Source organism: Apium graveolens, chromosome 11 (assembly GCF_009905375.1).
Source record: "Apium graveolens cultivar Ventura chromosome 11, ASM990537v1, whole genome shotgun sequence".
Lineage (NCBI taxonomy): Eukaryota > Viridiplantae > Streptophyta > Magnoliopsida > Apiales > Apiaceae > Apium > Apium graveolens.
The window spans coordinates 160006769-160018909 of NC_133657.1; the positions used below are offsets into that span (position 1 = coordinate 160006769).

At 35.2% G+C, this 12141-nt stretch overlaps 1 protein-coding gene, 2 non-coding genes and 1 pseudogene across 9 annotated transcripts in view; 1 reads left to right on the top strand and 3 right to left on the bottom strand.

Moving 5' to 3' along the window:
* LOC141698223 (uncharacterized) overlaps window positions 1-12141 on the top strand; it is a 32826-nt gene that overhangs the window by 11288 nt on the left and 9397 nt on the right. For 2 of the 7 annotated variants that reach the window (XR_012564999.1, XR_012565005.1), the window contains exons 6-10: window positions 1872-2000; window positions 6188-6265; window positions 6359-6456; window positions 7089-7220; window positions 8240-8714. The gene's annotated coding sequence lies outside the window, so the exon portion shown is untranslated. Of the gene's footprint in view, window positions 1-1871; window positions 2001-6187; window positions 6266-6358; window positions 6457-7088; window positions 7221-8239; window positions 8715-12141 lie in introns of those variants that run through there. The other 5 variants (XR_012565004.1, XR_012565003.1, XR_012565000.1 and 2 more) reach the window with 4 other exon arrangements.
* LOC141699338 (U2 spliceosomal RNA) lies at window positions 46-241 on the bottom strand. The gene has a single exon (XR_012565807.1). It is a non-coding gene; the product is annotated as a U2 spliceosomal RNA (small nuclear RNA).
* On the bottom strand, window positions 1107-1244 carry LOC141699591 (U4 spliceosomal RNA; annotated as a pseudogene).
* Window positions 3705-3807, bottom strand: LOC141698896 (U6 spliceosomal RNA). The gene has a single exon (XR_012565393.1). It is a non-coding gene; the product is annotated as a U6 spliceosomal RNA (small nuclear RNA).

Sequence of the window (12141 nt, forward strand, 5' to 3'; positions counted from 1 at the left end):
CGAAGGCTGTGAACCTTATCCTTTAGAACATTGAGCTTTGTTTTGGTGGGGTGAGCCAGGCCTAAGCAGTAGTGCAACACTTGGGCGACTCGTGAAGACCCCAATAGCAAGCTATTGTGGTGGGCCGCCCCCCTAAAAAAATTAATTTAATATCGTGTGGGCCAGTGGCCCACATATCAGATATTAAACTGATAAGAACAGATACTACACTTGATCTTAGCCAAAAGGCCGAGAAAGGTATGCCTATAACCATAGGCCAGCTCTGCTTTTATACAACACCTAAAATCAGACATTCTCATAGACCTCGATGAGGGACAAAAATAAACTTGTTGCAATATACATAGTCTGCCTATTTAACTAAAAAGTGTTCTGCTGTCCTTTGACATCATTATTGATTTGTATCTCTCCAAAATACTGATTCACCAACTAGTAATTGCACACTCAAAATTGAAGTTTATCCCACAGTCTTTTGTTCCAAATTTATTGATTATCTAGATGAACATGGTTATACTAGAATGCTGCTAAATCTTTTTGTATTATTGCTTTTAAAACAAAATCACAAGAACTTTTGTGATTGCATCATTGTATAAGTATAAACTAAATAGACAACACTAGCATAAAAACCAGTCCTCAATCTGCTTCAGCTTGTACACACATTGAATTATTTGTATTATGTTTATATTTACAAGCTCCCTTTATCCTGGGTTTATACTTTATATTAACTTTCAATTAGTCCCATTCAGAGTTGATACATTCTGGATTTATGTCTATTCTCTAGATATTTAAACAATTTGCAAAATGGGATCTTAAGCATAAAATCCAATTTACTTTTCGGCTGCTTCAGCTTGCACGAACATTGAATTATTTGCATTTTCTTTTTATTTACAAGCTCCCTTTATCCCGGGTTTATACTTTTATCTTGACATTAGTCCCATTCAGATATGATACATTCTGGACTGATATCTATTCTCTAGATATTTAGACAATTTGCAAAAAGGGATCTTAATGAACAATTTAATAGTTAATACTTCAATCTGTTTCGTTTGTTCCAACAGATTTTAATGAACAATTAAATATTTAAAACTAGAGTTGTAGGGATTCACCCTGGATTAGAAGGGAGCCCTTCCAAAAATTCTCGATGGCACATGGCCAAAGATGGTGTTTGGAAATAGTTTTCAACCATCAATTGACGCATCTAAATTAGTAAACTTCAGTAGCCGCATCACTGCCCCAAGCGCAAGGATATTGAGGGCCGAAGCCCTAAATAATGTGTTGCACATTCTTTTTTTAAACTGCTTTTGCCTTGCACGCTTTTCGCAATCAGCGATGCGGTGAGTATCTCGTGCAGAGATTATTAGCCAGGGTTGTGTTTATTTATGGATCCTACTGGTGTCGAAATTTCGGTCTCTAGAATTCTCGAAAAAAATATCATTTGGCTTAGGCTTATCGAACTATATATATGCATATCGAGCGCGAGGAAAGAAGGTTACAAGACAAGGCTATCTGACCCGTATATATCCAGTCAAGGGGACTTCGTCAATGTGTCATTATATTTGGACGGACCAGAATAGGTCCAAAATTACGGAAGCTACTATACAGTTTGTCGTAACGTTAAAATTTTTAAAAATGACCCTTTTCATATTTCAGGAAAACGTATGTGTTTGTCATTTTTTGTTACCTATTTCTTCCTTCGGATAAATCCAGAATGAAATTTAATTTTGTTAAGGTCGTAGGGCACTTGAATCATATAACCTATCCGTATGCTTAACTGTGTGAACTATGCCAATGCTTATTATTTCCGCAATGTAAATGTGTATTAATCTGTTCTAGTGTGCATCTACTAATCTATGGAAAAACACTATCTTTTCTAGGTATGTCTTGGAGCTGAGTTCTAGATGTCCCCGACAGTGAAGACAGATTGTTCGGATCTGGTGGTATCCAGAAAGCGTGCCAGACTGCCATCTCAAACAAGTTGCTCTTGGACAGCAAACACTGTACAGGTATGATTCTGAGCTGGTTGCCTTTGACCTGCAGGCTAGTGAGCAATTTATACAATCGAATATAGATGCTTTGTTTGTAATCAAAACTGAATGGCAAGCTAAATTAGAGATGGTTGGGGATTTATACAGTTTTGGAATATAAATTTTAATACTGACTGGTAAGGCTTTACCTTGGAATAAAAACATCTCCGGACTTTATTTTTATGTAGCGAACACATGTCGAATTTTTGGTGCTTACGGTTCTCTGCTTCTCATTTGCACTAATGCGTGTTCTTGGTGACCCTTAGTTTCTTATATGATGATTATAATTCTTCGTCAACCATCAATCAATAGATATGAGCACATACCATGGTGCTAATGTTTATAATAGACTTGATCTGGAACACAGTTAACAATATTTATAAGCCCGCCACAAATGTCATTTGCTGAATCACTGAATGTGATAAAATTATACACTTTTGGGTATGTTCGCTTTTTACGTGATTTATAACTTGATTATTGGCGCTTAGCCTCAATTGTGCACATGTTGTGTTGTTACTTGTCTGCACCTTGTGGTGACACTAGGATAGTTTAAAAATAAAAAACTGAGTCTCAACCTGACCAGGGTCATTTCCCTGATATGTTGAAGAAGATTTTAGATGGCTCTATGATGAATAAATTTATCCCTTTTTTATCGTTAACTATATCCCTCTGTGCCTCAAACCAAATGAAAGAAAGTGTCGACCCCTTGTATGCGCGCGTGAAAGCAATCTAACTGTTGCTTCTACGATATAACACGCAGTATTATGTTGAAGTGTTACTACAACTAGAGAGTGTTAACCTTTAGGCTCAATACAGTTAAAGCACAAGTTAGTCGATTAATTGTATTTCATTTGAGAATTAAAATGCCGCACAAGTTGGTCGATTCAACTGGTATATTGTGCGATTAGTGCATACAGGTGCGGAGAATAGTTTCTGCTTAAAACTGAAATAGTTTTTAGTATTATTATATATGTAATCCCCAAGACTTCTTATATAACTAAAACTAGTAGTAATATGTATTAAATTAAGATTGATTTGTACTTGCTTTTATCATGGCAAGGGTCCTTTCTAATATATATTATCATATTACTTATTTTTTTAATATTTAATTTATTCTAGTATTTTTTGTTTTGAGTAAATTTTTAAAATAAATTAAAATACTCCGGGGAGTACCAAAATTAAATAAAAAATGATTGAGTAATGATAATTAAATAAAAACAACACATAATTTAGATAAATTACATATTTAAGAATTAAGTGTCAGACTTAACCAAAAAAAGTGAAAGCAGTGTGGCAGGGGTTCACGTAAAGAACGGAGATGATTAGGATGTCGGGTGAGAAGTGTATAGAAATTGGGGTGCCTGATAAAAAAACAGTTATAGCAACGATATATAATATTTTATGTAAATGATTTTAAAATAATCTAATTTATTTAAATTTTATAACCAAGTAAGGGTAATAAGGTAAAATAAGTTGAGTACCACTTTTAATGTTTCGTCTATATATAATAATATGTATATATATATATGTATATATGTATCTTACGATACCTTATGGATTCGATCACTAAGAAAATCTCGAAGTATGGTGGTTTCTTTATTGTTGGATAGTTGCAAAAAACATTTTGTTGGCTAGTTTCGACCAAAACATTATGTTCCATTTCATAGATTTTTTAGTTGGCAAAAAAATTTGGACCATTTCTCGATTTGTGCGTGTCATCCTTGCGCAGGGGCCATGCTAATCTTCTCTGTATTGTTCCAATTTTATCGGATGTCCCCGAAGGGACAAGCAATGTACTAGAACTGTTACTATCTGAAGAACATTATGTTTTTATTTTTCACCAATGTGGGAGATAATTTTTGAGAAATCTAGAACATGTTGGCATGCTAACATTAAGGCCTTTAATCTTTAATTCTACTCATGAAAGGCCTTAGATGTTACGGATAACAATGCTGAGTTGCTCTCCTATGGGATTGTTATGGTTTTAACTTTTAGCTGTTATTCTTTAAATTATTCTAAGCTGGTCACTGGCTAGATGCCTTTCTGTAAAAGCAAATCATGAAACCGTCAATGTTGCCTGCCTCCGAAACGGGGTTAAAATGTTGTGATAAAACATCCATGAATAATAGTTTTAGGAGGAAATGATCTATGTTTGTGAAGTTTAGATCATAGCATATCTATCAGAATATGGAACCTAACCTACCCTGGATGTTTTTATTTGCTCAAGCGTATATATTTATCGAAGATTAATATAATTGTGACGTTGCAAATAAGGAGAAGCTGGTGGCATTCCAAATTAGATTTGCATATTGCATGAAAAGTACTGAAATCCCGCGAAATAGTATTTCGTATTTTACTTTACTCTGTAGAATGAGCATGATTAAGTGGTGACTTTTTCAAACCATAGGACCTGTATTTATGCGTGTTGAATAGTGTTTTTCATGCTTCTTGATGATAGATATTAGATTTCAATTAGTTGGTTAAATGATCTGTAATTAGTGAATGGAGGCTCTTTATCCTCTAGGAACCAAAGGTTGTATATTCCACTTGTTCATAAATTTGGTCATAATTTTCTGGTTTTCGTCAAATTTTATCTTAGTTTGTCAAACCATAATTTATCCAAGTTGTGAGTAACTTGCCTTTTGAAATATGCTTTAGTGGGTTGAAATGGCTTAACATGTGGTGAGGCACTAACATTATTCACTATGCAAAAATTTGGATTCTTGAGAACCTGCTTTTCATCTTACAAGTATAGTACAAACTAGTACAAATGCTTTATTTGGAAAAGTTTAAAACTGAATGGCAAGCTAAATGAGAGATGGTTGGGGATTTTCTCCCGTTTCTTGATTTATTATTCTTTTTTGCCTCTAAATGACAAAACCTAATTAATTGTGTGCAAAAATGAACAGTCTTTGACCGGTAGGGCTTTACCTTGGACTGAAAACATCTCCGGTCTTTATTTTATGTTGCGAATCAAAGCTGAATTACGGTTCTCTGCTTCTCATTTCCTCAACTAATGCATGTTCTTGGTGATGCCTAGTTTTTTATATGATGATTTTAATTTTTTTTTATCCGCCATCAATCAGTAGATATGAGCACATAGTTTATAATGAGACTTGATCTGCAACAGAGTCAGGATTAATTATATGCCCGTCACAAATGTTGTTTGCTAAATGTGTTAAAATTTTACTCTTTTTGGGAATGTTCTCTGTTTACGTGGTTTAGAACTTGTTTGTTGACGCTTAGCCCCAATTGTGCACATGTTGAGTTGTTATTTTTCTGCGGTGACAAGCTTAAGATATTTTGTACTAGGATAGCTGAATATAACAAACTCGCCAGGGTCATTTCCCGGGTATGTTGGTGAAGATTTTAGATGGTTCTATGATGAATAAATTTATCCTTTCTTTATCATCGACAATATTTATCCCCTGAATGCGCACATCAATGCAATGCAACTGTTACACCTACAACATGCAGTATTATGTTGATGTATTGGTACAACTGGAGTGGGTAACCTTTATGCTCAATCCGTTCCCTCCCTAGTGCCCATGCCCGTCACTGGCTTTGACATATTCATCCTCGATCTGTATTTTTCTCGGAAAAAGTGATGGACCCGCTATTAATTGCACACTCGCACTACAACATTTATCCACAATCAGTTTTTCTAGCTTAAGTATTTTAGCCGGAGGAATATGTTTATGCTCTTATGCTGTTAAATTATTATTGTAATTGCTTCCTCTTTTTTTTATTAAACAAATTAATTAATTACTATTTTCTGATTAACTTTGGCGATTGCCTCAAAGTTATAAGCATCCATCAAGCAAATACTGAGAAAAATACTTCTAGAATGCTTTACGGAAGATCTGAATCTGAATGGGCTTTTGTAGATCTCAGGAGGAAATGTTAAACTGCCTTTACGTTTTTCCTGGAAAGTACCTGTCGTGTAATCTGTGCCCTTATTTTTTCCTTTTGCATGTACCTGTCATATGCAGCCTATAATATGTTAAGCAAAACTCTCCTTTATTTATTTAGTACCTGTCATGTGCAGCCTATAATATATTAAGCAAAACTCTCCTTTATTTATTTAGTAAAAAAATGGCTCTCCTTTATGTAGTTTTATTTGGAAAAAAAGTGATTTGTAATGTATATTTGACTCGATCTTGTAGCAAGGAAGCAATTTGTTATGTGTACAAAAGTTTAAAGAACTCAATTTATTGTGAAAAACACAAGTGGACATGAATCTGGTAAGGGCACAAAGTTGGCCTAATCACAAAAGTTTTGTACAGTGGCACTTAGCATAATTTTATTTTCTGTCATTGGTCAACTTACATTGGCAGGTTGAAAAAGGATATATGAATTGTGGCGGTTCCGGCATCAAGGAAAAATCATCTCCTCCATTAAGTTGATCCATTGAAGCGCGAAACGAAACAGACAGGTATCCGTGTCACATGTCTATGAAATATGCAAATGCAACTTACAATTGTTGAAGTCAGCTAATTTATATTACTTTTTCTTGTATACATTATCATGTTAATTGCCGCAAATTTAGCTATTCTGGATTTCGTTATCTTGTTGATTGCTATGGATTTATCTCATTGAATTAAAAATAGAAGCTCTTAATTAGATAGAGGTATAGCTTCTGATATCTCTCAAACCACAAGCATATTGTATCTGAGCCTCCGACCTAAGATATCATAAAGGAATGTTCTCTGTTTACGTGGTTTAGAACTTGTTTGTTGACGCTTAGCCCCAATTGCGCATAGTTAAGATAGTGTGTACTTGGATAGTTTAAAATAGAAAACTCGCCAGGGTCATTTCCCGGATATGTTGGTGAAGATTTAAGATGGCTCTATGATGAATAAATTTATCCTTTCTTTATCGTCGACTATATCTACCCCCTGAATGCGCGCATCTATGGTCGTCATTTCTTGTGACCTATTTCTTCCAGGTGCTTAACGTAACCGTGTGAACTATTCCGATGCTTATTGTTTCTGCATTGTAGATGTGATGTGTATTAATCTGTTTTAGTGTGCATCTACCAATCCATGACACCACATTATCTTCTAGGCATGTCTTGGAGTTCGGTTCTAGAAATCCCTGACAGTGAAGACTGATTGGTCCGATCTGGTGGTATCGTGAAAGCGTGCCAGACTGCCATCTCAAACAAGTTGGTGCTCTTGGACAGCAAACACTGTACAGGTATGATTCTGAGCTGCTTGACTTTGACCTGCAAAATACTGAGCAATCTATACAAACTAATACAAATGCTTTATTTGGAAAAATTAAAAACTGAATGGCAAGCTAAATGAGAGATGGTTTGGGATTTTCTCCCGTTTCTTAATTTATTATTCTTTTTTCCTCCAATTGACAAAACCTAATTAAGTGTGTGCAGAAATGAATACAGTCTTGGAATATAAAATTTAAAACCGGTAGGGCTTTACCTTGGAATGAAAACATCTTCGCACTATATTTTATGTAGCAAATCCATACTCTGCTTCTCATTTGCACTAATGCATGTTCTAGGTGACGCTTAGTTTTTCATATGATTATTTTTAGTTTTTCATATGATTATTATAATTCTTCATCAACCATTTATAATGATATGAGCACATACCATTGTGCTAATGTTTAAAATGAGACTTAATCTGGCAATTAACATTATTTATAAACCTGCCAGAGATGTTGTTTGCTAAATGTGATTAATTTTACTTCTCCGGAATGTTCGCTGTTAATGTGATTTGCTACTTGTTTGTTAGCGCTAAGCCCCAATTGTGCACATGTTGAGTTGTTACTTGTCTGCGGTGACAAGCTTAAGATACTTTGTACTAGGATAGTTTAAAATAAAAAAACTCAGTCTCAACCTGATCACGGTCATTTCCCGGATATGTTGAAGACGATTTTAGATGGCTCTATGGTAATTTTATCCCTTTCTTAATCGTCAAAGTTTCAATTCTTATTGATATTGCTTTTTTTTTTGGGAATGTTCGCTGTTAACGTGATTTATAACTTATTTGTTAGCGCTTAGCCCCAATTGTGCACATGTTGAGTTTGTACTTGTTTGTGGTGACAAGCTTAATGTAGCGTGTACTAGTATAGTCCAAAATAGAAAACTCAGTCTCAACCTAACCAGCTTCATGTCCATATGTTGAAGATGATTTTGTGGTGGCTCTGTGTTAGATATATTTGATAATGTCATGGCTAATATGTTTTATGTTTAGATTTCAGATTTTATTTGAACAGAACAAATTAGTACTTATACTGGAAGTCAGAACTTAAGGGATATCAGTACTTATGATTATCAGGAGATAAGCATCAGGAGATAGATATCAGAACTTAAGTGCTGAAGGACGATCAGATAAGGACAGTAGCTGATTAAAGTTAAGAAGATCAAGATAAACATAAGAAGAGATATGCATGAAGAAGGAATTCCGTGAAGAATGGAATACTTGGAATAGAAGATATCTGATTGATATATTTTAGGAAGCAGAATTATATTCCATATCGATTAGCGATTATCTTGTAACTGTGTAGTATATAAACACAGACATAGGGTTTACACTATAAGTGTTATTATAATCGAGAATATTATTTACTATAACCCTAGCAGCTCTCGTGATATTTTGTTCATCACTGAGAGATAACAGTTCCAGATTGTAACAGAGTTTATCGTTTAAATAAAGTTTGTTTTCTGTTACATAAGTTCTTGAAGTTTGATTTGATTGTAATAAACACTGTATTCACCCCCTCTACAGTGAAAGTGTGACCTAACAAGTGGTATCAGAGCCTTCTGTTAACACACATACAGTTAAAGATCCAAACACAATCATGTCTGACACAGAAACTCCAACTAAGCCTACCAAAACTGAGGAATCATCAAAGACATCAACTCAGAGTCGTTATGAGACTATCAGAGTTCCCATATTGAGACCATCTGAATATCCCATATGGAAGGTAAGGATGACCATGTTTCTGGAAGCAACAGATCCAGAATACCTTGATAGAATCAAGGAAGGGCCTCACAAACCTACCAAGCTCGCTGTTGTAGTTGCAGGTGAAGCAGCAATGACCGTACCAAAGGAAAAGAGTGATTACACTGCTGAAGATATAGCATCTATTGCTAAGGATGCCAAGGTACGACACTTATTGCATAGTGCCATTGATAATGTAATGTCAAACAGGGTAATCAACTGCAAGACTGCTAAGGAGATATGGGATGCACTGGAGACAAGGTGTCAAGGAACTAAAACAGTTAAGAAGAACAGGAAGACAATACTCACTCAAGAGTATGAACACTTTGACTCTAGGACTAATGAGTCATTGACTGATGTATATGATAGATTTGTCAAACTCTTGAATGACTTGTCATTAGTAAATAAGGAGTATGATCTTGAAGATACAAACCTTAAATTCCTGTTAGCTCTTCCTGAATGTTGGGATTTGAAGGCAACAACAATAAGAGACAACTACAATCTTGATGAAACAACTCTTGATGAAATCTATGGAATGCTCAAGACTCATGAACTTGAGATGGAACAAAGAAGCAAGAGGAAAGGAGGAAAGTCAAGGACAGTTGCTCTCAAGGCTGAAGAGGAATCCCCCAAACCACCTTCCTCAAAGAAAGACAAGGGTAAAGCTCTTATCATAAAGTCTGATACTGAGTCATCAAGTTCTGAGAGTGATGATGACTCAGAGTCTGAAAGTTTGCCTGAAACTAATGCTGATGAGGAGATCATGAAGCTGTGTGCTCTTATGGTGAAAGGAATCACAAAGATTGCATACAGGAAGTTCAGGAAGGGAAAGAAGTTTTCCAGAAAAGGCATAAGTTCTGAAAAGAAGAATTTCAGAAGATCTGAAGGAAGAGGAGGAAAGTCTGACATAGGAGATTACGCTAATGTTAAATGTTATAATTGTGGTGAGAAAGACCACATATCTCCTGATTGCAAGAAGACCAAGAGTGACAAAGGCAAAGCTCTTGTCACAAAGCAGAAAAGCTGGACAGACACCTCAGACTCTGAAAGTGAGGAGAACTATGCATTGATGGCAAATGCTGATAAATCAAGTTCTGAGAGCAGTTCTGAAGCTGCTGAAACAAAGGTACCTCAGACTACTTATGCTTTTCATACTGATGATATTAATTAGTTGAGAAGATATCTTAAAACCATGTTTGTTAGTTATAGAGATCAAACTTTAACATGTGAAAGATTAACTTCTGAAAATCTTGCTTTTAGGAAAAGAAATGATTTCTTAGAAAAAGAGTTAGTCATGTTCCATCAAACTCAGCAGGATAGAGATGATGCTTTTTATGTTAGGGATGAAGTGCTAAAAATGAATGAATCTCTAAAAACTGAGTTAGAAAAGGAGAGAGAGATTATCAGAACTTGGACTAACTCTGGCAAAACAACTCAAAATTTGCTAAGCAGTGGAAACTGGAAAGAGGGCTTAGGCTATGGAGAAAATAAAAATGAAAAAGGAACTGTAGAAATTAAGCCTGTTGATAAGCGAAAGCCGAAGTTAAAACCTGTTAAGTTTGTAACTGAAAAATCTGAAAATGAGAAATCAGAAGTTAAAAAGGAATTAGCTTCTGACAAACTAAAACATGAAAAGACAGCTGAAGTTAACATAGGCTTAATGACAAAGAAGCAGCTTAAGCATAAGCTGAAAGATGTTAAGAATGCAAACAAGGTAAAATCACCTAGGAAAAACAGGAATGGAAAGGAAGGTGTGAATAAAAGCAATAACTATAAATCTGTTCCTGATGCTCCTAGGAAAGCATGTCATAACTGTTGAAGTTCTAACCATCTGACTTCTTTTTGCAGGAAGAATAAGAATATTAACTCCTTATCTACAAAGTCAGGAGTTAAGAGTCAGTCTGTTAGATACAAACCACAAAATCCTTGTTTTCATTGTGGTAGTTTATGACATTCCATTTATACTTGTAAGGAATATCATAGTTTGTACTATGATTATTATCAAATAAAACCTTCTTTAAAGAAAGTTTCTGTTGTTCCTTCTAGTGTAAGTTCTGATTCAAAGTCTGGTAGTATAAGTTCTGATAAGAAAACTGTTAACATAAAATCTGATGCTAAATCCGCTGCAAATGTTAACGAACCTAAAAAGGCCAAAGGATCCAAGCAAGTCTGGGTCCTTAAAACTAATAATTAGTGGTCTTTTTGATTGCAGGGCAACAGGAAAAATATTTTAGTTCTGGACAGTGGATGTTCAGGACATATGACTGGAAATAAGGCCCTGCTATCAGACTTTGTGGAGAAAGCTGGCCCAAGTGTTTCTTATGGAGATGGCAACATTGGAAAAACTTTGGGATATGGCAATATCAATCTTGGGAATGTCATCATTAAAGATGTAGCTCTGGTCTCAGTACTTAAACACAACTTACTGAGTATAAGTCAAATCTGTGACAGAGGTTATCATGTTGATTTCTTTGCAGAACATTGTGAAATAGTTAGTAAATCTAAAGAAAAAATTGTTCTGAAGGGATTCAGGCGTGGTAACATTTATGAAGCTAAGCTTTCAACAAGTTCTGATGGTTCTGCAATCTGTTTAGTGAGTAGAGCCTCAACTGAAGAAAGCTGGAATTGGCACAAGAAACTCTCTCATTTAAACTTCAACAAGATAAATGAACTGATCAAGAAAGATCTTGTGAGAGGACTGCCAAAATCAGTGTTTGTTCCTGATGGTCTTTGTGACTCATGTCAGAAGGCTAAACAAAGAAAATCTTCGTTCAAGAGCAAGACTGAATCATCAATTCTTGAGCCTTATTATCTGCTTCATGTTGATCTATTTGGTCCAGTGAATGTCATGTCTATTGCAAAGAAGAAATATGCGTTGGTCATAGTAGATGAGTTCACCAGATACACATGGGTGTATTTCTTGCACACAAAAAGTGAAACTGCATCTATCCTGATTGATCATGTCAAACATCTGGATAAATTGATCAAAGATTCTGTGAAAATTTTGAGGAGTGATAATGGCACTGAATTCAAGAATCTGATAATGGAAGAGTTCTGCAAAAATCATGGAATAAAGCAGGAATTTTCTGCTCCTGGAACTCCACAGCAAAATGGAGTTGTTGAAAGGAAGAATAGAACTCTCATTGAAGCTG